General features: G+C 41.1%; 1 pseudogene; it reads right to left on the bottom strand.

Annotated features, from left to right (window-relative positions):
- Window positions 1–20,191: 20,191 nt before the first annotated feature.
- On the bottom strand, window positions 20,192–23,294 carry LOC123823835 (annotated as a pseudogene).
- Window positions 23,295–23,801: the final 507 nt, after the last annotated feature.

Below are 23,801 nucleotides of genomic sequence, written 5' to 3'. Positions count from 1 at the left end.
TGTGGCAACAAAGAGTTGGTGAGTCCCTCTGGCTTAAACAGCCCAGTCCCCCCAATCAGACCACATGTATCTCCCCTTCTGGTCTTTGTCCAGGCTCTCCCCACCCCCTGGGTTTCCCTCCATGGTTTGATTTCGGTGTCCGTGTAGACCCAGGGTTCAGATTTGTTCTGAGGTCTGGATCATCAGCCAGTCTGTACCTGGGGTCAGGAGTCTGCTGATTTGTACTCTCCTGAAATGTCCACTAATTACATGAAATTGTCCAACCCCTGCCCACTGGGCCCTGGGAGAGCATCCAACCTGCAGTAGCATCTGATTTGGGCTTCCTCTGAAGTCATCTCAGCCCTCTTGGAGAAATTTCTCAAAATACTAAGACTGTTGCCATAGGTGTTTACCTTTAAAAGAAATTATGCCAAAATTTTTGGTCCTGGGAAAGTGACTTATGGAAACACTCTTGAGCCTCAGTCTCCTCATCTGTAAAATGGGGATTAAGTAAGGGAATGTCTCTTTAGTGCCATGCACAGCTCCTGACACCACATACTACATGTCTTTGCTGTTCAATTTGTAGCAGTTACTTAAAATTAGGTCTGTACCCAGTAACTTAGGGCCAAGCAACCAAAACACACAGTTCTGGACATTCTGAGTTGGGATAAAGTAACTGTAGCCAACTCCTTTATTAATGCAGGACACAGAATGCAAAACAGAAAACATTAACTGATCTCAAGGTGGGGACTAGTCCATAGTCCAGGATACGTACACATGGAAGGGTCCAGGAAGATATTCCACCAGACAGGCAGATACAAGGTAAATTAAAGGAAATCAATGCCCGGATCCTCATCTTCCCCATACGCAACTACCTAAATAAACCTGCCTGAGAATATTCCTGGTTCTAGAAGAATGAATTATCCATTTCCAAGTGCCACCCTTCACGTGTTTGTTTAAAAAACAAAAAACCCTACCTCTCTCCATTCTCATTTTATGCTCTCAAGGTACAAAATCCTCTGGTGAACAAAGAAAGAGACATCTAGAATGTTAATATTGGTGCTGGCAAAAGGAGGCACTCTAATGATTGGATAATGAATCCTTTCCCCAGTCTCTGCTTTTCAAGTTTTTGTTTCCAATACTTTGCATTCAACAAAGTTGAAGGAGGATCTAGACAACTTATCAGCTGAGAAATCACTAAACTAGTTTCTGGAGATAGATCACAACTGATTTTTAGCACAGAGTTTAGAAGGATTTCAAAGGATTAAAGAACATCATTATCCTGGTATTTGTTAGGCTCTCACCATTTTCTCCAAGCTTGCATGAAAAAAGAGAGAGGGGACTTACTCATTTTTCCTTGGGTATCCCCTATGTGCACAGAAGATACACATGTTAATAAATCTTTGTTTGTTTTCCTCTTATTTAAAGAGAGAGAAAGAGAGGGAGGAAGAGAATGAGAGGGGCAGAAAAAAGGAATAAATTTTTAAAACAAAAATACACATAAGAAAGAGACTACCAGACTATTTTATGCCAAAGTTGTTTTAAAAAATAAATTAAGTAGATGAATTCTTAATTTAAAAAATAATAATACATGCCCCAGCCAGTGTGGTTCCATTTGTTGGGCATCATCCCACAAACTGAAAGGTCACAGGTTCAATTACTAGTCAGGGTACATGCCTGGGTTGCAGGTTCAGTCCCTGACCAGGGTGCATGTGGAAGGCAACTAATCAATGTTTCTCTTTCAATCAATGTTTCTCTCCCTCTCTTTCTCCCTCCCTTTCTCTGTCTCTAGAAAAAAAAATAACTACAAAATAAGGTATTTTTAAAAAAGAAAAATAATACAACTTGCCAAAATTGACACAGGGAGAAATAATAAACATGAATAGTCCTATAACAATTAAGGAAATTGAATCTACAATTAAACACTTCCCCCTGTGAAGTTTCTGAAAGCTTCACTAGTGACTTTTACCAAACAATTAAGGAAGAAATAATGCCAATCTTATATGAACTCTTTTAGGGAATAGAAAAAAAAGTGGAAGGCAGCAGAAACTTGATACCAAAATCTTCCTTTGACAATAAAATTACAGGCCAATCTTACTAATGAACTTAAATATAAAAATCATAAGTTAAATATCAGCAAACAGAATCTTGAGAAACATAAAAAGTTTCATAGAGTTCAGTTGCCTTTATCCCAGAAAGAATGGCTTAAGATTAGAAAATTATTCAATGTAATTGACAGATTAAAAGAGAAAATGTATGGCCCTGGCCAGGTAGACCAGTTGGTTGGAGCATCGTCCCTATATACCAAGGCCACAGGTTCGCTGCACAATCAGGGTACATAGAGTAGTCAACCAATGATCCATAAATAAGTGGAACAACAAATCAGTGTTTCTCTCTCTCTCCCATCCTCTCTCTAAAATCAATTAAATATTAAAAATGAAATTTAAAAGAGAAAATTTATATGATGATCTCAGTGAATGTGAAAACAACTCAACAAAATGTAATACCTATTCATGGTTTTAAAGAAAATCTCCTAACAAACTAAGAATAAAATGCTTTCATCTGGTCAAGTTTTCTGCAGCAAACTTTGTGTCTAATAGGGAATCATACCATAGTAGTTTTCCCTTTGAGAATGGCAACAAGACAAGGAAGCTTACTCTTAATTTTCTTCAGTACAGGACTTAGCCTCTGCACCAAAGCAAAGAAAGAAAAAGAGAAATGAAAAAAAAAACAACAAATAAATGCCATAAGGGTTGGTGAGGGGAAAACAAACCTGCCATTACCAGCAGATGACACAATTTGTGGTTGTGATCCAAAAATTAATAAGTGAGCACAGAAAGATTGCTGGAAACAAATTCACATGCCAGTACTTAAGCTTGTAGTTGAAATCAACAATGAGCAAACAGCATTTTAAAAAATCTAAAAAGACCAAATACCTGAGAATAAATCTAACAAAAGATATGTAAAAACATTACAAAGAAATACAATGAAATCCTATTGAAATCAATTTTAAAAGGCAAATAAATTAAGAGAGAAACTGTGTTCCTAAATTGGCAGATTTAATACTTTAAACATGTCAGTTCTCCCCAAACAGCTCTACAGATTCACTCTAAACCAAACCAAAATTCCAAATGGTTACTTTGTAGAACTTAATAAGCTTATCCTAAAATGTACATGAATAGTACACCTTAAACTTACACATTGTACCTTAATAAAGCTGGGAAGTAAAAATCTATATACAAATGCAAAACACCAAGAAAAGCCAAGATACACCTAAATCAGAACAAAGTGAGACAATTTACATGACTTGATATCAAAATTCATTTGAAGCTATAGTAATTATTCTGGTGTAGAAGTGTCACAAACATGAGCAAAGACCAATGGAAGAAAACAGAGAGCCCCAAATAGGGATCCACGCTGGGTTGATTCTAAAGATGGCAGTACAGAACAGTGGGGAAAGGATGGTTTTCCAATAATGGGATTGAGACAATTGAGTACATGGAGAATAAAGGAAATTTGTCACCTCCCTGACATGACACCAAATACCAACCCTAGATTGTAGATCTAAATGTGAAAGATGCATTTTCTTTTCCAATCATCCATCGAAGGACACTTGGGCTGTTTCCATGTCTTAGTTATTGTGCAATGAACATAAGGGTATGTATATCTTTATGAATAAGTGTTTTCAAGTTTTTCAAGTGAATACCCAGAAGTGGAGTTGCTGGGTCATTAGGTTCTATTCTTAATTTTTTGAGAAACCTCCATACTGTTTTCCACATGGACTGTACCAATTCACAATCCCACCAACAATGCACAAGTGTTCCCTTTTCTCTACATCCTAACACTGTTTATTTCTATATGTGCAGTGGAATACTAGTCAACCATAAAAAATGATGAAATGTTGCAACAGCATGGATGGACCTTGAGAATACCATGCTAAGCGAAATAGGTTATGCTAAGTGAAATAAGCCAGGTGGTGAGGGACAAATACCATATGATCTCACCTTTAACTGGAATATAATGAACAAAAGAAAAAAGCAAGCAAAATATAACCACAGACATAGAAATTAAGAACAATTTGACAGTAATCAGAGGGGAGGCGGGAGAGGATAATGACGGGAAGGCTCATGGACAAAACCAGGGGGGAGGATGGAAGCAAGGAGGGGAGGTGGATTTGGCTGGGGTTGCGGGGGGAGTGGTTGGGGGAAAATGCAGACAACTGTAATTGAACAATAATAAAATAATTGTTTTAAAAAAGATAAGAACCCTATGATTTCACTAATATGTGGGAAATGAAACAGAAAGCAACAAACAGAGCAAACAACCAAACTCATAGACACAGGCAACAGTATAGAGGTCACCAGAGGGGAAGGAAGGTGAGGGGAGGCTGAGGACGAAGAGGGTAATGGGGGTCAAATATATGGGGATAGAAGGAGACTAAACTTTGGATGATGAACACACAACACAATATATGGCTAATGTGTCATAGAATTGTACATCTGAAACATATAATATTATTAGCCAATGCTACTTCATTAAATTTAATTTTTAATGTCAAAGGCAAGACAATAAAAGTTTCCAAAGATAATATAGGATCATATCAAAGAATGGAAAATGTTCATAAACAGGATATCAAAAATCACCAACTATAATGGAAAATATTGATAAATGGGACTACACTCAATGATAGTTTATCCAAAGACACCAGGAAAGTAGTGAAAAGGCAAGCCTGAGAGTGGAGAACATATTCTCCATAACCAGCAAAGAGCTCATATCCAGTAAATACAAAGAATTCCTAGAAACAGTCATAAAAAGACAGACAACCTAAAAGAAAAATGGACAAAATTTACAACAGGCATTTACAAAAGAAGAACTTTAAATGTCCAATAAACATACCGAAAGATGTTCAACCCATTATCTCTCAGAGAAGGCAAATTAAAACCACAACACAACACAACCGCATACTCACGGGTTTGCCAAAATTCAAAGGTCTGGAACAAAGTTTGTGAAGATGTGGAACAGATCTCATAAGCTGCTGGTCCAAATGCTAATTAGTATGAACATTTTGGAAATTGGGTAGTAACCACAGTACTAAAATGAAAGAAATTCTTTTTTTTTTTGCTTCCCTAGTACATTTTTAAAAATGTTTTAATTAAAGAATCTTGTCCCTGGCTGGCGTAGCTCAGTGGATTGAGCGCGGGCTGGGAACCAAAGTGTCCCAGGTTCGATTCCCAGCCAGGGTACATTCCTGGGTTGCAGGCCATAACCCCCAGCAACTGCACATTGATGTTTCTCTCTCTCTCTCCCTCTCTCTCTCCCTCTCTCTCTCTCTCTCTCTTTCTCTCTCTCTCCCCCCTCCCTTCCTTCTCTAGAAATAAATAAATAAAATCTTAAAAAAAAAAGAATCTTGTTGTTCAATTACATTTGTCCCCATTCCCCCCCCCCCGCACTATTTCCACTGCTCTGCCCCACCCCACATTTAATCCTTCCCCTTATGTTTTCCTTGTCCATTTACATCCAATGACCCACTGTCTTTCTCCTGGGTATATCCTCAACAGAAATGCATAAACATATTTGCATATCAAGAGACGTGTCTTTTAAATGTTTGTGGGCCCTGGCTGCTATAGTCAGTGGATTGAGTGTGGGCCTGTGAACCAAAGTATAGCAGTTCGATTCCCAATCAAGGCGCATGCCTGGGTTGCAGGCCAGGTTCCCAGCAGGTGGCAAAACTGCCATACATTGATGTTTCTCCCCCTCTCTCTCCTTGCCTTCCCCTCTTTCTAAAAATAAATACACAAACTCTTTTAAAAACTTTTTTAAAATGCTTGTGGTAGCAGCATTCATACTGAGCAAAATTCTATTGGTATAATGAGGCCTGTTTATTCACAGATCCAAGAACTAATGGGGAAAAAAGCCCATTCACCTTCCTAAAAAGTGGGTCAAATATAATTTTGCTTTTTATGTTTAATAATTACACATCAAATGATGTAATGATTTATGTTTTCATCACTTGCATAAAAATAATAGTTGCCATAAAAACTCAATTCAAGAAGAAAAATGTTGCCCTAGCTGGCGTGGTTCAGTGGATTGAGTGTGGGCTGCAAACCAAAGGGTTGTGGGTTCGATTCATAGTCTAGGGCACATGCCTGGGTTGCAGGCCAGGTCCCCAGAGGAGGCCACATGAGAGGCAACCACACACTGATATCTCTCTCTCTCTCTCACTTTCTCTCTCCCTTCCCCTCTCTAAAAATAAAATAAATAAAATCTTTTTTTTTTAATTTACAAACATTAAAAAAAGAAGAAAAATGTTAATTTCTTAGCCTAATGGTCACAAGAAACAAACTTTGTTTAATTTATATTTATTTACATATGTTTCTTGGGCAGAAATATGATAGAATGATCATTAAAAATTATTTAAGCATAAAAATATATTAGGATAAAATTCTGTGGCAGAAGTGGAATAAAATACAAGTTCAAAGAGAAAAAATAAAATGTAAAATTAAAGAAAATGTTGCTTATGTCTTTTCTTAAATGGTTAATAGTGAATCTCAGATTTCAAAGACACCACTGGATATACTTAAAAGAGTAGCATACCTTTTTTTAAAATTTCAATATTTACAATACACCAGAAATCACAATTAAACTCCTGAAAAAAAGTTTGCCATCAATTTACAATGTATGGAGGGGCAAAAGTTTTCCCAAAAAATTTGTTTTGCATAAACAAAACAGTCAAAAGATTACTCTTCTTCAAGGACCTGAAAAGGAACTCAGTCCAAATCGTGGCCCCCAAATTCAGGAGTTTACAAAGCTATGATTTTTTAAAATGTTCAACTCGGGTTATATAATTGACAATATTAGTGAAAACTGCCTAGAAAGGAGTAGATGAAAGTGGTAGCATCTCCAGGGATCTTCATGACTGGCACAAAATTCTAAAATGATCCATTTTAATGCAAAATCTGTATTAGCCGCTCATCATTTTTGAAAAGTATTATAAAATACAAATTCTGGTGGAAAGTTGGCTGAGAACATCTACTCCATCTGTCTGGGGATAGTGGGCTTCCTCTCACCCTCTGGCTCCTTGGTTCCCCCTCCTCTGTCCTCCTTCTAAAGCAGGAGATAGTCAGAAAGGAGAAAACTCCGGAGGTGCCCCAGAGCTAAGATAAAGGACATGGATACAGGACAGACACCCTGCTCTCAGACCGGTTGTTCCTGCTTTCTGGAAAAGCACTGAACCATGGTGACTCATGAATGCACCTGCACAGAAGATGCTACACGACCCCTGCTTCATTATAGTAGCATTATAATAAGTTAAAATTATGCAACCCCCTTCTCCAGCGGCCAGTCAAGGAAAATCATGGGAGACCATATGCACAGTAATTTTAAAGTAATACAACTACTTGTGCATGTGCAATAAAAGCCTGCCAAAGCTAGCCAGGAAATATCCGCCCTACAAGAATAGAATCCCTCCAGCCCCAGTGGTCAATCTCTGCTTGGAGTTGGCCCGCTCCCATGTTCTGTGGAGTGTAATATCACTTAATAAATCTACTCTCTCTCTCTCTTTCTGTTATACACTCTGTCTGTTTGGTTCAATTCTTTGTCCACAATCACCAAGAACCTGGTTACTTGTGCCCATCTGTGACACTCTGACACTGGGATTCCTGGGAGCTAGGAGCCAGGTCCTGCCTTTGCTCTCTCCTGGGTGAGTCCAGACATTCTCAGGACTTCAAATGTCACAATCTGCCTGCTAAGGACCCCCAAAACTATGTCTGCTGCCCAGATCTGGCCCCTGTCCAGGTCCCCTTCCTACTGCAGCTATAGGAGCCTTGCTGGGTCTCTACTGCTTAGGTCTCAGGACTGGCCATTCCCCCATCTGGCATGTTCGCTCCCCTCTTTCTTCTCAGGTCCTATCCCTCCTTGGAATGAGAAAGCAAATCCCTCAAATGCCCAGCACTATGTGATGGAATCATTATCAACCTAAATTCCTCCAAATACCCAATGCTACACTTTGAGCTTCCCAACAGGCTATTCCCTCAGCAGGGAACACTTCCCCATGCTTTCCCTCTACTCATTCTTCAGGATCACACATGCCTTTTCCAGGAAGCCCTCCCCTCAGTACCCACAATTTCCAGGCTGGGGCACACACTTACTGTGGGGTTCCCAAAGTTCCCTATGCCTCCCCAGCCCAACCCAGACCATGCTGGGCAGTCAGCAGTGACTGATCTGTTTACCCCACAGGGCTGTGAGGCAGAGCTGCCTCTGTCTTCACTGTGACCTCAGCGTTGCCCCTGCCAGGCTTGGCCACACAACTTGCTGGCATTCAACTCTGGATGTAAGGAGCTGCGGCCCAGGTGCCCTGGGACCACCAGCACTTGGAACAGGCTGTGGGGCCTTTGGCACCCTCGTTCTGTGGATCCCCCAAGCAGCCACTCCTTATTCTGGAAGTTGGAGCATGTTGAAATAAAATGTGGAATTAAATGAAGAAGAAATTTACTTTAGGCTTAGAGATAAGAGTGCATAAAATGGAGTGTGACTTCCCCAAAGTAACATCCTGAATGTGGGTGGGGCCTTTTGGCTCCCCAAGGGTGGGGCTCACTTTATAGAAATACAGAACATAACAGAACCAGTCCAGGCTGGTTCCAGCAGCAGAACAAAACATTAGTAACCTTAGTTGCTCAGAATGGAGGGCTTGTGGTGAGGGCAGGAACTGGCAGGACCAGGAAATAAGGAGTTGAAAGGAAAAAGGGAATTCTTTCTCTGTGGTCTTTGAAATTTTTAATGAGCTCATAATCATCTACTCCTTGTGTAATTAAATCTCTATGAAAGTCTATAGTGAGAGGATAATACTGACTTCAGGCTATTTGAGGTGTGGATGCCATGTCTGCCATAGAGCAGGCACCCATAACACGACTTCAGCAAACAGTAGTGCACTCTGATTATCTGCCAGGACTGGGCATTGAACATGTGATACCCATCAATCCCCCAAGGAATGTACTAATATACCATCCCATCTCACTGATGAGAAAAACTGGAATAAGTAGCATTATGCAGCATTATTGGCATTACCACATTTGATTGTTACTACATTCTGAGAGGCAGATAGGAGCCCCATTTATAGATGGGGAAAACTGAGACATTGGCTAACAGCCAAAGTCACTCAAGGAGTTGTGGCAGTGTCAAGGCAGAGTGAAATTGGGATCATTGCTGTTTCCAACCCAAGGCAGCATCCTCCAAAGCTCAAACTTGGACCTCCCATGCCTCTTCATCCATTTTCCAAACCTTTTCAGTTGCATTTCAACAAGCCACCCTGGCTTCTGCCAATTATTTGCTAAGATGCTATCCTCCACCCTTCTTCAAAGCCCCCAACAAGCTAAGCTGCATATTTTTATTAAACAAAACAATTCTTGCCCTGTGAGAATCCAAAGCCAGCTGCTAAGACTGGTACATTTTCATTCCACTTAATGTCCGTGTCATCCAAGCTGTGGTGTGGGGCATTGGCACGCAGCAGTGAGGAAGACTGACATCTAGCTCTGGGCTTAGAGATGCAACCAGCATCAGAGAGTTACCAGACAGAGATCTGGCTAGGAGTGGGTCTGCCTTGGCCCAGCCTGTAGGGTGTGGGCTCTTGACTTCATGCAGGAAAGCTTTTACAATACAAGTTCAAGTGGTTTTGAAAGTATGTTTATGAAAGCTGGAGACAGTGAAACAAGGAAGGGCCTAGGATAGAAGAAGCAACAGGAGAGAAGCTGTGGGGCTGCTTTCGTTTTCTAGAAATGTAGTGGAAAACAAGTGAGCCAATGTGGGTCTGCTGTCAGCTCACTAAAGAGTCACAGAAAGAAGGGCCTTGGGGATAAGTTCAGGGTGAGTTGCCAATGCCCATTGCTCCCCTGGTTGCAAGTCTCATGGTGTCCCTTAGGGTTTAGGAGATGCATGCCTGTGGGGAAAAAATGGGGAGAGACGGCTTGGGCATGGCCCCCAGGAAGGAGAGTGTGCTAGGTCCTGTGTTTTGAGGGTCTTAAAAGCTGGGAGTTTAGGGGAGGCCTTAGGGAATGGATCTCAATAGAATGTTCATCATCTTTATGCTGATGCAACAAAATGAGATTTATTTCCTTAACTTCATCCATCCTTGGGTGCGATTGGCACAAATGGTCGTGACTGGATTTCTGCTATCATTCTGAGTATGTCGATTTAAGCTATAGCTATTTACCCTCTGATTGAGAAGGCAAAATCTAAGTTAGTTAGTTAGTTAATTAGTTAGTTAAGAGAGGAGGAGAGAGAGAGGGAGAGAAATATCAATGTGTGTTTGCCTCTCACACTCTCCCAATCCAGGGCATGGCTTCCAACCCAGGCATGTGCTCTGACTGGGAACTGACCCAGCGACCCTTTGGTTCACAGGCCAACACACAGTCCACTGAGCCATACCAACCAGGGCTAAATCATTGGTTATGGAAAATAGGATTTTGTGATTTATTGGATGATCATAAACTGCTTGGCCATTTAACTATGTCTCAGTTTCTATTCCCTTGTCCTGGCTTACTTGCCTGTCTCAAAAGAGTCAGAGAGGCACAGTTGAAAGACCTTGCGGGCTGCAAGGGAGAGTGAATAGGGGTGGTGAGCCTGCAGACCTTGGGGCCAGGAGCTTCTGGGAGAGACGGGGTCAGCCCAGGTGGGAAGAGACTGGGCTGCAGCCCAGTGGAAGACAGGAGGGAGCTTTGAAGCCAGAAGCCCCATGACTCAGGTACTTGAAATGAGGAAGTTCTCAACCAGAAAAAGATGCAGTGCTGTCTCTAACAGAATAAATGAAACAACCTAGAGAATGGTCTGTGGACTAAAAAGGAACTACATACTAAACCCAACAAGCTCAGGGGAGGCCTACCTTACAAATTAAAAGACCGAAAGTAACCACAGAGTGTTACTGAACAAAAAAGGGGTTCATCTGACTGCTGCCACAAAAGGCAAACTCGAGGGGAAGAGGTTGGTGAAAAAAGAAAGAGGTTTTTATTTGGATGCTACATGATCTGGGAGAATGGAGGATTCCCCATCTCATAGTTCATCTCCTTTGCAAAACCCAGACAAAACTCAGCCATCCTCAGCAAGACTAGAACAAAAGGCAGTACCCAGATTTCCTGCTCCATGTTAAACTATCATTCTTTGGAGCTTTCAGGCAGCTGCTAAGTGGTCATTTAGATAGCTTAGCTTGTTCCCAGCTGCTTTCTAGCTTCAGGCTCCCTCCTGGAGGCTGGGTGTAGAGCCAGAACAGCCATGGCCATGCAGCAACTAGGAATGCAAGATTGAATGCTGCTGAATGGGAGAGCACAAAAATGCACCAGCGAATGCTCCACCAGGTCAGAGAGACAGAGAGAGACAGAAAGAGACAGAGAGATGCTCCCTCCTGGAGGCCATGAGCCACATGACTGCAAAGGCCATGTGGCCCTTGGAGAGGACAGGCCAGAGCACCTTTCAAGTGTAGATCCTGAGCAGCAAACAACAAACAAGAGCACATTTCTTTGTTCCCTTGGGACTATATTTGTGTTGGCTGTGTAAAGGGCCAGGTGCTTTCTCAGAATGACCAATTAACTTTCCAAACATTCATGTGCTTTGGGTGGGCCTATCTTCCAACCAATCCCTTCTTTCCGCAGGCTAGACTAACATGACTTTTTGGTCCAGCACCTCCCCCTGCCACCATTCTGACCTCTCTGGCACATGTACCTGCCTCCCACTGTCCCACTCCTAATCTGGTACCAGAAGGAGGGTGTAGGAGGGCTTTTTCCCCTATCCAATTGTTTTGCTAGCTTTGCATGTGCTCAGTGTAAAAACCTCCCCCTGCCTCCATCTTGGCCAGGGGCAGGGAGACTTTCCCAGTGCTCCATCAACAATCGATGTCCCTCCATCTCTTTCATCATTTTTTTAAAATTACTGTTGTTTTTAAAATTAAGTAAAGTTAGTGGTAAAACTGCCATTCTCTGGAGCATTTTCTCAATCCCTTGATATTTCGCTTTCTGGCAAATGTCAGTTTGGCTCAAAAAACTCATAGCAATTCTTATAAGTACGTTTGTCATGTTGCTATTACTCAGCACAGTGTGGCAGGATTACAAAGAAGCCCACCAGAACTACCTTGCAGACCCAGATTTATGCTGGGTACCAGCAGGGACCCATTGTGCCCCATCAGCTCCTTGTTTCAGATTAGGTGAACTTGTGTAAGTTTTCTTTGGAATTCAAGACCTCCCTGTTATAAGGTAAAAGACCCTGATTTTATTTGAGCTGTATCTCTTAAAATCCTTGAGGTAGAGCTAAAAGTTAAGGGTTGAGAGAACCAAGACTAAAGTGGAGCAGGAGGAAAATGGGTGGCTGAGTTTTAATTTTGGCTTTTCAATGAGAATTGCTTTCTGAACATCTAAACAAAAGCCTTTTTTTTTTTTAAACAAAAGAGAGCCTGAACTCTTTTGGCCTCAAAAATAAGGAGCACTTCCTTCCTCCAACACAAATCTTGGACATTCTTAGCTGTCTCAGAATCCTTGTGGAGGTGTCCTCCCAGCCTCACAGGAGAGTTTGTTGGAAAGACCCACAGGGTCCTAGGACTACACAAAACCACCCACCCAGGAATCAGCACCAGAAGGGCCCAATTTGCTTGTGGGTAGTGGGGGAAGTGACTGAAAGCCAGTGGAGCGCTGAGCAAGCAGCATTGTTCCCTCTTGGACCCCTCCCCCACATACAGCGTCACAACACAGTGTAAGGTAACAGGCACACCAAGCAAAGATATATGGCCCAAATAAAAGAACAGATCAAAACTCCAAAAACAGAACTAAGCGATGAAGAGATAGCCAACCTATCAGATGCAGAATTCAAAACACTGGTAATCAGAATGCTCACAGAAATGGTTGAGTATGGTTGCAAAATAGAGGAAGAAGTAAAGGCTATGAAAAATGAAATAAAGGAAAATGTACAGAAAACTAACAATGAAAGGAATAAAACCAGACTCATATCAATAATTTGGACCAGAAGGAAGAAATAAACATTCAACCAGAACAGGATAAAGAAACAAGAATTCAAAAAATGAGGAGAGGTTTAGGAACCTCCCAGACAACTTTAAATGTCCCAACGTCCTAATCATAGGGGTGCCAGAAGGAGAGGAGGAAGAGCAACAAATTGAAAACTTCTTTGAACAAATAATGAAGAGAAACTTCCCCAATCCAGCAAAGGAAATAGACTTCCAGGAAGTCCAGGAAACTCAGAAAGTCCCAAAGAAGTTGGACCCAAAGAAGCACACACCAAGGCACATCATAATTACATTACCCAAGATTAAAGATAAGGAGAGAAACTTAAAAGCAGCAAGAGAAAAGGAGACAGTTACCTACAAAGGAGTTCCCATAAGACTATCAGCTGGTTTCTCAAAAGAAACTTTACTGGAAAGAAGTACTCAAAGTTATGAAAGGCAAGGACCTACATCCAAGATTACTCTATCCAGCAAAGCTTTCATTTAGAATGGAAGGACAGATAAAGTACTTCCCAGATAAGGTCAAGTTAAAGGAGTTCATCATCACCAAGCCCTTATTATATGAAATGTTAAAGGGACTTATCTAAGAAAAAGAAGATCAAAACTACGAACAGTAAAATGACAACAAATTCACAACTATCAACAACTGAACCTTAAAACCCCCCAAAAAACAAAAACAAAATAAGCAAATAACTAGAACGGGAACAGAATCACAAAAATGGAGATCTAGTGGAGGGTCATGAGAGGGGAAGGGGAGAAGGGATCATGGAGGGAAAAGGTATGGGGAATAAGAAGCATAAATGGTGGGCACAAAATAAACGGAGGGTTAAGAACAGTATAAGAAATGTAGAAGCCAAAGAACTTATATGTATGACCTATGGACATGAACTAAGCAGGAGGAATGCTGGAGGGAGAGGGATGCAGGTGGAGGGGGATAAAGGGGAAGAAAAAAATGGAACAACTGTAATAGTATAATCAGTAAAATATACTTAAAAAGCAAAAGATGGCCAAAATGGAGGAGAGTTTTGGGGAGGGGGTTGTGCCTAAATTAATTTTTTGCATGCAAAATTTAAAAATGCCAGCTCTACAATTAAACTGAATGAATGAGAAGCATATCTTGACTGGAAATTAGAAGCTTCTAGAAGGAGCACAGATAGATTTTTTAAAAGAGGTTAATAAAAGTCTTTAAAGACGCCCCGGCTGGCATAGCTCAGTGGATTGAGCGTGGGCGGCAAACCAAAGTGTCGCAGGTTCAATTCCCAGTCAGGGTACATCCTGGGTTGCAAGCCATGACCCCCAGCAACCGCACATTGATGTTTCTCTCTCTCTCTCTTTCTCCCTCCCTTCCCTCTCTAAAAATAAATAAATAAACTCTTTTTTTAAAAAAGTCTTTAGAGACTGTCTCTAAACTAAAGACTTCTGAAGCTAATAAATGTCCACACCCCATTCCTTCCCCTTCTACATTTTCTCCACATCTTCTTTGCTCTCAGAGTTTCCTTGTCTGGACTTGCCCTTCCCCTCCCTTCTTCTTTCTCCTTCTATCTCAACTATCCACTGCTACTCCCTATTGACGTAGGGGAAAATGAGAACAGGAATTCAGGCAAAGATAATCCAGGAATTCTAGCAGCTCCCTTTGGAGAAAAGCTGGTCAGGAGGAGGGGAATAAGCAAATGGTATATGTTCATTCATCTAGAAGGAAGTTCAGGAATCTATCTAAAAATTTTTCTGATTTTCTCCAAGTCCCTGATGGTTCACAATGAAATTTAATGTAACTGTTAGAACATGTAACCCTGCCTATTTTGACCTGTTCCAATTAATATACCTACTGGTTTCTGGGAGCGAAAGCAGCAGAATAAGTAAATAAAGTTCACTGGGAAACTCCTGTGGAGGAATCTGTTCACCTTAAGAAGGATTATAGAAAACTGAAATGTAACTTAGAAGGAGAAAAGAATCAGAAGCAAGAATGTGGTTGCTCCAAGGACTATGAAAGGGTGTTTCCCTTTCTTCTCACTAACAGTTTAGTCGAAATTAAAATTAGCATTAAAACAGGAAACTATTAAGACCCCTGTAGATACTGGGGCTACTTTATGTACCCACCCAACTAAACTGCCTCCTCCCTAGAGTAAAGCTTCTGTGAAAATGGCAGTGTGTTCCAGGGGAATGTGGTGAGATTGCTGGGAAGTGGGAAGACATCAGGAAGGACTGGAGATGCCAAGACTAACACTGCGGCCAGTTCATGATAAATTTCCATACCTGCGGATAGAGGTAAACAAAACAGTGTGACTCGTGACACAGCAGCAGGGAGCTTGCACACAATATGCACAGGCCAAAAAGGTCGGAACACAAGTGTACTGTGGAAATTAACTTGGAGACAAGGGGAGGGGCATGCCTGCCAGTCTAGCTGGGATTGGCTAAATGAGTAGGATACTTCTGGAGTGGATAGGATTTTGGGCCCAAAGATTTAAACAAAGGGCAGGCAAAGACTTGGCCCCTTTTTGCCCTTCTGCACCCCTCCCTTGCCTGGTTGGGGAAGCAGTTTGCAGGCCAAGTCCCACACACTGGGCCACACCCCAGGGACAGGTGCCCTGGTGGTGGCCTGCTGGGCACTGCAGCTCCACGCCCCATGGGTCCTAGACTGCACCCCTTCGCTCACTCTGACATCAGTGCATGAACATACAGGCCAGGACACTCACTTGTTTAGCATTGCAAGCAGCTTCAGACGCTGGGCCCCACAGATGGAGCCCCTGCACACAGCAGTCAGCAGTGGCCCCAGGCCCCAGAGTGGAAAAAAAGCTGCAGTGAGGTGCTGGCAGTGCCAGCCCCACCAGTGCACACTCCAAGAAAGGAGCCTGAGGCTGGAGAGCCATTCATGTACCAGCCTCAGGCCCCAAAAAGACAGATAAGAATGATGTGGGTAAATGACCCACCGACATGGATAGCAGGGTGGAGACCCACTGTGGGGGTGGGGCAGGGAAGAGCAGCGGGGGAAAATTGGGACAATGGTAATAGAACAATAAAAGAATTAATTAATTAATCTTAAAAAATGAAGTGAGATTTCTGGACTCTGTCTGTGGTTCTGGGGTGGTTGGATTCTTTCTGTTTTGCAAAAAAGAGGAGCCTGAAGCCAAAGGATCCCCTGCTCCCCCAAATTGGGTAACACTTTAATGAGATCTTTTTCCTTCCCCATCAATCTTTGTGTTATGCCTGTATCGGTGGCAGGTGGCTGAATCCCACTCTGTTTGGTAACAGGAGGGATATTTTATCAAACAATGACTGTTTTACATCAGAACCTGTCCCCTTTCAACTAGGGAATGTTTAGGGGCAATACATATTCCAATTCACCTGATAGGGCAAGATTTTTTGTTAAACCAATGACACCCACATATACTTTTTCCAATAGGGTGAAATGCATTTGGAAGTAAGTAAATCAGATACTTAACCAATAGGGAAAATAATCATTGTAAAGGAATGTCTACAAGAGGAAAGTGGTCTTGAGCCTGAAGGGTTGTTACAGGATGTTCTAAAGCAACCTCAGGCCTTTCCAGTGATCAGGCCTACTGATCACCTTTATGCAGTAGCTGGAGTTAAGCCCAATATGCAAGATTACTTTTTAAAAATTGGCTTATAATTCCATGTATGAGCCGCTGTAATTCTTCTACTCTTCCAGGGGGGGAAAAAAAACACCTCAGTGGAAAAGGATGGAGATTTGAGATTTGTTCAGAGTCTCATAGCTGTAAGTAGTTATTTCCAAACATAATGTAGTTCCAAATCCACATAACCTATTATCAGGTATTCCTGTGGACTGCCTATATTTTTCAATTATAGATTTATGTAGTGCCTTTTTAGCTTTACTGTAAAAAAAAAAAAAAAGACAGAAATACCTCTTTGTTTTCACCTGGGAGGATTACAAATTTTCTTGGATGGTAATGCCCCAGGGGTATATGGAGAGTCCCCACCTGTTGTCTTAGATACTAAACACTGATTTAAATGATGTTAAATTTCCTAGAGATTCCACTCTAATCCAATACATGGGTGGCTTAGTTTTATGATCTAGGAAATTACTAGACTCCCTGTAGAACACAATTAACATATTACAACAGCCAGCTATAAAGAGACAAAGGATATCAAAGGGCAGGCTCTGATACTGTTTACCCTGCTGTCTAAGACAGGCTGCTGCCCCGGCCGGTATGGCTCCTATATTGAGACATCCTCCTGTAACTGTCTGTCAGGACACATGCCTGGGTTACAGGTTTGATTCCTGGTCCAGTCGTGTACAATTCCTGACCTGGGTGCATACAGGAAGTAACTGATCAATGCTGTTCTCTCACATTGACATGCTTTTTAAAAATATATTTTTAAAGATTTTATTTATTTATTTTTAGAGAGAGGGGAGGGAGAAAGAGAGGAAGAGAAACATCAATGTGTGGTTGTCTCTCGTGCGCTCCCAGCTGGGGACCTGGCCCACTGCCCAGGCATGTGCCCTGACTGGGAATTGTACTGGAGACCTTGCAGTCCACAGGCCAACACTCAGTCCACTAAGCCACACCAGCCAGGCGCAAGTTGTAAAATCTTCAGAGAGTTATCCAAAGTTCCCACTCTGGGATACCTTAATTATAAACTTTTAACTTTTTATACATAAAAAATGAAGGAAAGATGTTTAGAAGTTTTAACTCCAAAACACACAGATCATATTATAGTCAGCAATGAGACTCAGTAGGCAAAGGGCTTCCTCCCATGTGACAGCCGTCTCTGTAGACACGCAGTGTGCTTGAGCCGAAAAGACAGTGTGGGCTCTCCTGTGCTTATGTTCCTCATTCCTTTGGGTCTCCATTGTATTCTCGTCACATTCTACACTTCTTTTTTCATCTAAGGAAAGCATGCTATATGTATTCAAAAACTATAAAAAGTTACAATATAAATAAAACAAAATTCATTTCTAAAATTTAAGTAACTAATATGTATCCAAATTCTGACCAAATCAGGGCAATAATCCAATGTACAAAAAGCTTATTATATTAAAAGCTCCAAAAGCAAAAAGCAATAAGCAGAAATGTCTTGTCAATACAGACACTACATGAACATACAAATCTACAGTGTTAGTGTAACACAAACAAACCTTAAGTACATGTGTTAGCTAACTTTTTCCAACATAAAATAAATAATTTTTTTTAAAGATTTTATTTATTTTTTAAAGAGTGGAAGGGAGAAAGAGTGGGAGCGAAGCATCAATGTGTGCTTGCACCTCGCCTGCCCCCCACTGGGGACCTGGCCCACAACCCAGGCATGTGCCTTTGAGAATCAAACCAGTGACCCCTTGATTCACAGGCCAGCGCTCAATTCACTGAGCCACACTAGCCGGGGCTAAAGATTTCACTTATTTTCAGAGAGAGGAAGGGAGGAAGAAAGAGACAGAAACATCAATGTGTGGTTGCCTCTTGCACGCCCCCTACTGGGGACCTGGCCTGCAACTCAGTCATGTGCCCTGACTGGGAATCCTATCCAAAACCCTTTGGTTCACAGGTTGGCACTCAATCCACTGAGCCACACCAGCCAGGGCAAATGTTTTTGTACTTGGTAAAGACATACATACTGCATAAAACCTTTAATTGCATGTAATGAAGCCTAAAAAGTGTGAACCAAGTAGAATATAAGGTTTTCTTATGTGAAGATGGACATTTCAGGAAGAAGCCAACTTAAAGTAAATCCATTATCACAGATATTATAAAGAGGACCCACAAAAATGCTTATCCTTTGAAGCCGCATACAGAGAACAAACTTCCCAGGAATTTGTTTTATTTCTGGTATTATAGTGACCTGCCTGAAAAGACAAATTACTTATTTGGAGGCTTAAGTAGCAGAGTTCAATGTGAATTAAATAACGTATGAGTAAAAAATATATATACAGTGTACAAGAGCTAGAGGTTAGAAACTTGAACACTGTGGCGAAGATGTATTAGCCCATACAAGTCAGTTTTGGTATATTGACTACTTGTTGCAATAAATTACCAAGATTTTCACTGCAACAGTATTTTCCCATACACAATCAAAATCTGGAAGCAATGTGTCTTTCTTAAATTGTCATTTAGTGGGATTTTTTTCCCAACCCTCAAAACACAGGCATAGGTTTTTGAATATCAACACGCAATTTATGGAAATCATAAGATACAATCATTCGTAAACTTTACACAGGCTTCGGTGGAGAGAGGTACCTAGACAAACACCGCCAACTCTTACAGCAAAAGGTGTTGGTTTGACAAGTGTTAGGTGCTAACACGAGCTACATAAACCCACTATTCATGTCCTTCTGAAACCAGAGTGAGGGAGAACCTTATTGCCATTCTGTCAAACATCACGTAACTGAACGTGCTGTGCAAGGGGTCATGAATCCAATGCACACGTATCACACAATTAAAACTCCAGTTAAGCAACTGAACTACTCATTGAAGTAAATTAAAAAGACATATTAATGCTATTTTAGAAATATCATCAGAACAGAGATTTAATTATAAATTGGCCTGGACTGTATCCTATAAAGAGAATTTTGCTTAGTACTAAAAGAGAATCTGTCAACAGGCATCCTAGGAAAGCTGTGGAATCATGCTCTTCTTTATTCCTAAAGGAATTCACCGGATGGGATGATACCTGTAATCTCCCAGTGGTTCTAGGAATTCCACTTACCAATTAATTCAGTAATTGATAGGAGTATTTAAGCAATAAGAACACCAAAAGTAGGCTTTGTTCTCAACATATATTAGATAGGTGGATTTTTAAAAATCACATGATAAATGTAAATTATAAAATCAAGTGCCCTGGCTGGTGTGGCTCAGTGGATTGAGTGCCAGCCTATGAACCAAAGGGTTGCTCATTCAATTCCTAGTCAAGGCACATGCCTGGGTTGTCAGCCAGGTCCCTGATGGGGGTGCACAAAAGGCAACCACACATTGATGTTTCTCTCTCTCCCTTTCCCTCTCTAAAAATAAGTAAATAAAATCTTTTTTTAAAGATTTTTTAAAAATCAAGCGTACTTAGAAAGGCACACTGATTTTATGTTACATAAAAAACCTTAGACTGCGAACTGTGTGTGCTTACAATAACATTTTACCTGGGAAAGCCAATGAGTGGGATTTCTTGAAAATATTTACTTGCACAATACAAAACAAATACGTGCAAACTGCAAGGTCCCTAAAATAGCAGTAAGAGTTTATATACAGAAAGATGTCACTATCTAATCAGATATGCAAGAGATGGCATTTCCCAGAGTTTATGACACAGAACATTAACCTCCACAGGCTCCTGCTCCATGGCCTTCTCCCCTGTGTGACAGTTTGACTCCTTTGTTCTGATTCTCACTTTCCCACAGTCCAGGCATCTGAATGATCCTCCCAACGAGTTCCTCAAAGGCACAGTGTATACCATCGCAGGTTTTCGCACTTGCCTCTATAAATAACATGGAACGCTTCCATGCAAATTTCAGGCCCTCATTTAAATATCAACTTCATGATTTTTCTTGTCAATTTTATTTCCAGCTAGCATATTTACTATGTCATTTCTCATGCAGTATGTTTCCAATTCATTTAACCAATTATCCAGTGTAACAGAGGTGTCTCTTCTTGTGACATCACGTACTGATAGAAGACCCTATGCACCTCCACAATAACTGGGAGTTCATGTTCTGAACCTCTCTTCACCAGCAGTATCCCTTATTGCAAGTTTAGCCTTGTTTCCATCCACTGAAATTGTTTTCACCTTGAAGTCAACACTATTGTTGCTGCAAGTTCTGGATCAAAAGTATCATCTGTGAACCTCAAGAGCAGACTAGACTTGCCTGCACCACTCTCACCGTCAATGAGGCTCTTCAGAGCCTCATGGTCAACACATCCTCCATCCTCCTTACCCTTGTCAGCCCCAAGCACAGCCACCACCGTCTGGCTCTGAAACCTTCACTGAGAAGAGGTGCTGTGCATGTGCTGTCAGTCGACTGGCTCTTGCTTGCTGCACCTAATTTTACTTGAAGTCAAAGTAACAATGTTAACCCAGCAACTTTGCTACCTTCTTTGCAAGGTGAAGGCATCCACTATTGTGTTTTGCTTACTGACCACCTTCTTGTTCCTAGGAATAGTTTACAGGAGACTCCTATTGATAATACTAATTTAATTTGGTTTACAGATGGATTTTTCAAAAAATAAACAGGGATGTTACCCAGCTTGATATGCAATAAGTTCCATGCAGACATAAGTGAAGGTTCTCATTTACCTAAATAAGGTCTGCCCCACTAGCCTAATTAATTGTACTAACTCAGGCTTGTCAACTGGCCAAAGATCAAACAGCCAGTATTTACACTGATAACGGCTATACCTTCAGTGCAGTTCACAACTTTAGAATATTGTTAAAGCAACAAGGCTCCTTAATTTTCTTAGGACAGCCCGCAAAGACTAGAAAATAGGTTACAGAATTAATAGATATCATATAGAAATGGAAACAATTGGAAATTATTAAAATTCCTGAACATTCTATAACTGTCACCATAGAAGCAAAAGGAAATTATTTAGCTGATGCTACAGCTAGACAGGCAGCATTAAACTGCCAAATTATCCACCTGAGAATGCTCCTTACTTCTTATTAAGTTAACTTATAAAATCTCCTTTATAGTTCCACCAGAAAGCTGCAGGAGAAAATACGGCAACAAAAAGGGGGAACTATTGTCCCAGGCAAACAGATATGGCTTGGACCCAATGAGAAACCAATCTTATCTATGGGAGCTTAATTACCTATATTTTCACATGTCCAAGAACTAAAACATTAGAGTTTTAAAAGAAGATGTCATGGAGTGAATAATATTACTGCTACTTTAGCTCATAAAGTGTATAGCAGATGTTCATATGTTCAAATATAACCCTGGAAAATCATTTTGTGGCTCCCAAAGCAATTTCCCACTTCCTTTAGCTCCATTTGAGGTATGGTAATTAGATTTTATCCAAATGCTACCATTTCAAAATACAAATATGTGTTAGTTATGATTTATGGGTTGAGGCATTCCCTTGAAGGAAAGCAAAGTCTTAATGGTAGGTAAATTATTATCAGAGAAAAAATTAATTCTTGGTTGGGGAATTCCCTCTGAGTTACAGCAACTGAAGGACTCCTTTTACTAGACAAGTAATGCCATCTATTTGTAATATTTGGCTTATTCTACAGAATTTTCATTGTGCCTATCACCCCCAATTCTCTGGATTGGTGAAACATATAAATGGTACAATTAAAACTTAACTAGGTATTTTTTCAGAAGCTTTTAATCTCCCTTGGCTAAAAGGTCTCCCTACACTGTTCCTCAACCTGGAATCTATGGTAAGCATAGTCTTTCTTGTTATGAAATAGTCACCAGCTGCCCTATGAATCTGGATGAAGGGACATGTGAATCAACTACTAAAAGGAGACATTCTGCATTAATATCAAAGGCTCATTAACCAACTTGTAGGGACAGATAAGTTAGCAACAAACATTGTTATTGGTGGAGAATGAATTCTAGCAGTACGTTGAGGAAAACAATTCCCTGAGACCTGCATGGGAGGATGTGGCTCTGTGGCAAGCTCTGTTGATGACGTAAAATCAAGGGGGTTCCCCTCCTGACATCCCAATGTCCCATCTCCATCTGTCACACCATGGAAAAGGCTCAGTCTTGTCTTCAGCAAGGCCAAGACAAAAGCCGGAGTCCAGAGTTTCTGCTCCACGTTAAAGTCCAGTCCAGTCTAACATTCTGTTAGTTTAGCGTGTGTTCCCAGCTGTGGCCCATTGTTGTGCCTTGGTATTCAGCCTGCTAGGGCCACGTGGCCATGGAGAAAACAAGTGCATGCACCATGCAAGTGCAGGTCATCAGGCAAGAGAGAGTATTCTTTGTTCCCCTCAGCTTACAACCAGGAGCTTGGGTTTGGAACAAACCAGGTGCTTTCTCAAAATGACCAATCGACTTCCCAAGTTTTCATGGGCTTTAAATGGGTCCACACCTCCTATTTAGGCTGACAGGCCTCTATCATCCAGCATCTCCCCCTGAAACCCCCTCCCCAACAATCTGGTACCAAAGTGGGGAGGGAAGAGTGTTAATTCCCTTGGCAAAGCAGTGCTACAATCCCCGGGAGTGTAAAGAGCTGTAGCTTCCTGGTGAGGCAAACAGGCTTATGCTTCCTAGTTCATTAAGTTCAATGTCTAAGTCCCTTTGTTCCCCTTTCCCATCAATAATTAGCTAAATACCAACAGTAACAATTTTACACTGTGCTGCTGGAAGACGAAGACTTCAAAGACCACAACTTACAACAAGGATATTTTTGTCCATTAGAAAATATATTAATTTAAGCTCTCTCCAACATTGTTGGAAGGGATCTCATCAGATGCCTGACAGAGAATAGACATCTACCGTGGCTCTGACACCTGCCTCCACCTCCAGTACAAACCAGAGACTCTCCAGGATGAGAAGCCACCAACATCAGAGATAGACAGCTATCACAGGCTGGTATACCTACAAATTGATGGTGGACTTTATTTGTTTGATTGTCTTTACCTATCTGCTAATATTATTATTATTAATAATTATTATTATACTTGTTTTTTAGGCTTTTCTCAAACCTTGTGTGTATAGCCCAATTGTCAATAATTGCTTAAGGTATACAAGAAAACTTTTGTATTATCAATAAAACTATTTTTATTGTTCCTTTTTTGACATTTAGAAGAATGCTATTGTAAAAGAAAGAGATGTGTACATTTTTATTTTTTAATTTTTTATTTGTCCCCTTTTTCCTCCCATTATTCTCCCCTGTCCTGCCCACCACACCTCCCACATTCA

The sequence above is a fragment of the Phyllostomus hastatus genome, unplaced genomic scaffold (assembly GCF_019186645.2).
Source record: "Phyllostomus hastatus isolate PE091 unplaced genomic scaffold, TTU_PhHast_1.1 phas_contig_5, whole genome shotgun sequence".
Taxonomy (NCBI): domain Eukaryota; kingdom Metazoa; phylum Chordata; class Mammalia; order Chiroptera; family Phyllostomidae; genus Phyllostomus; species Phyllostomus hastatus.
The sequence above is the reverse complement of the archived record's forward strand: the minus strand, read 5'-3'. Positions and strand labels throughout refer to the sequence as shown.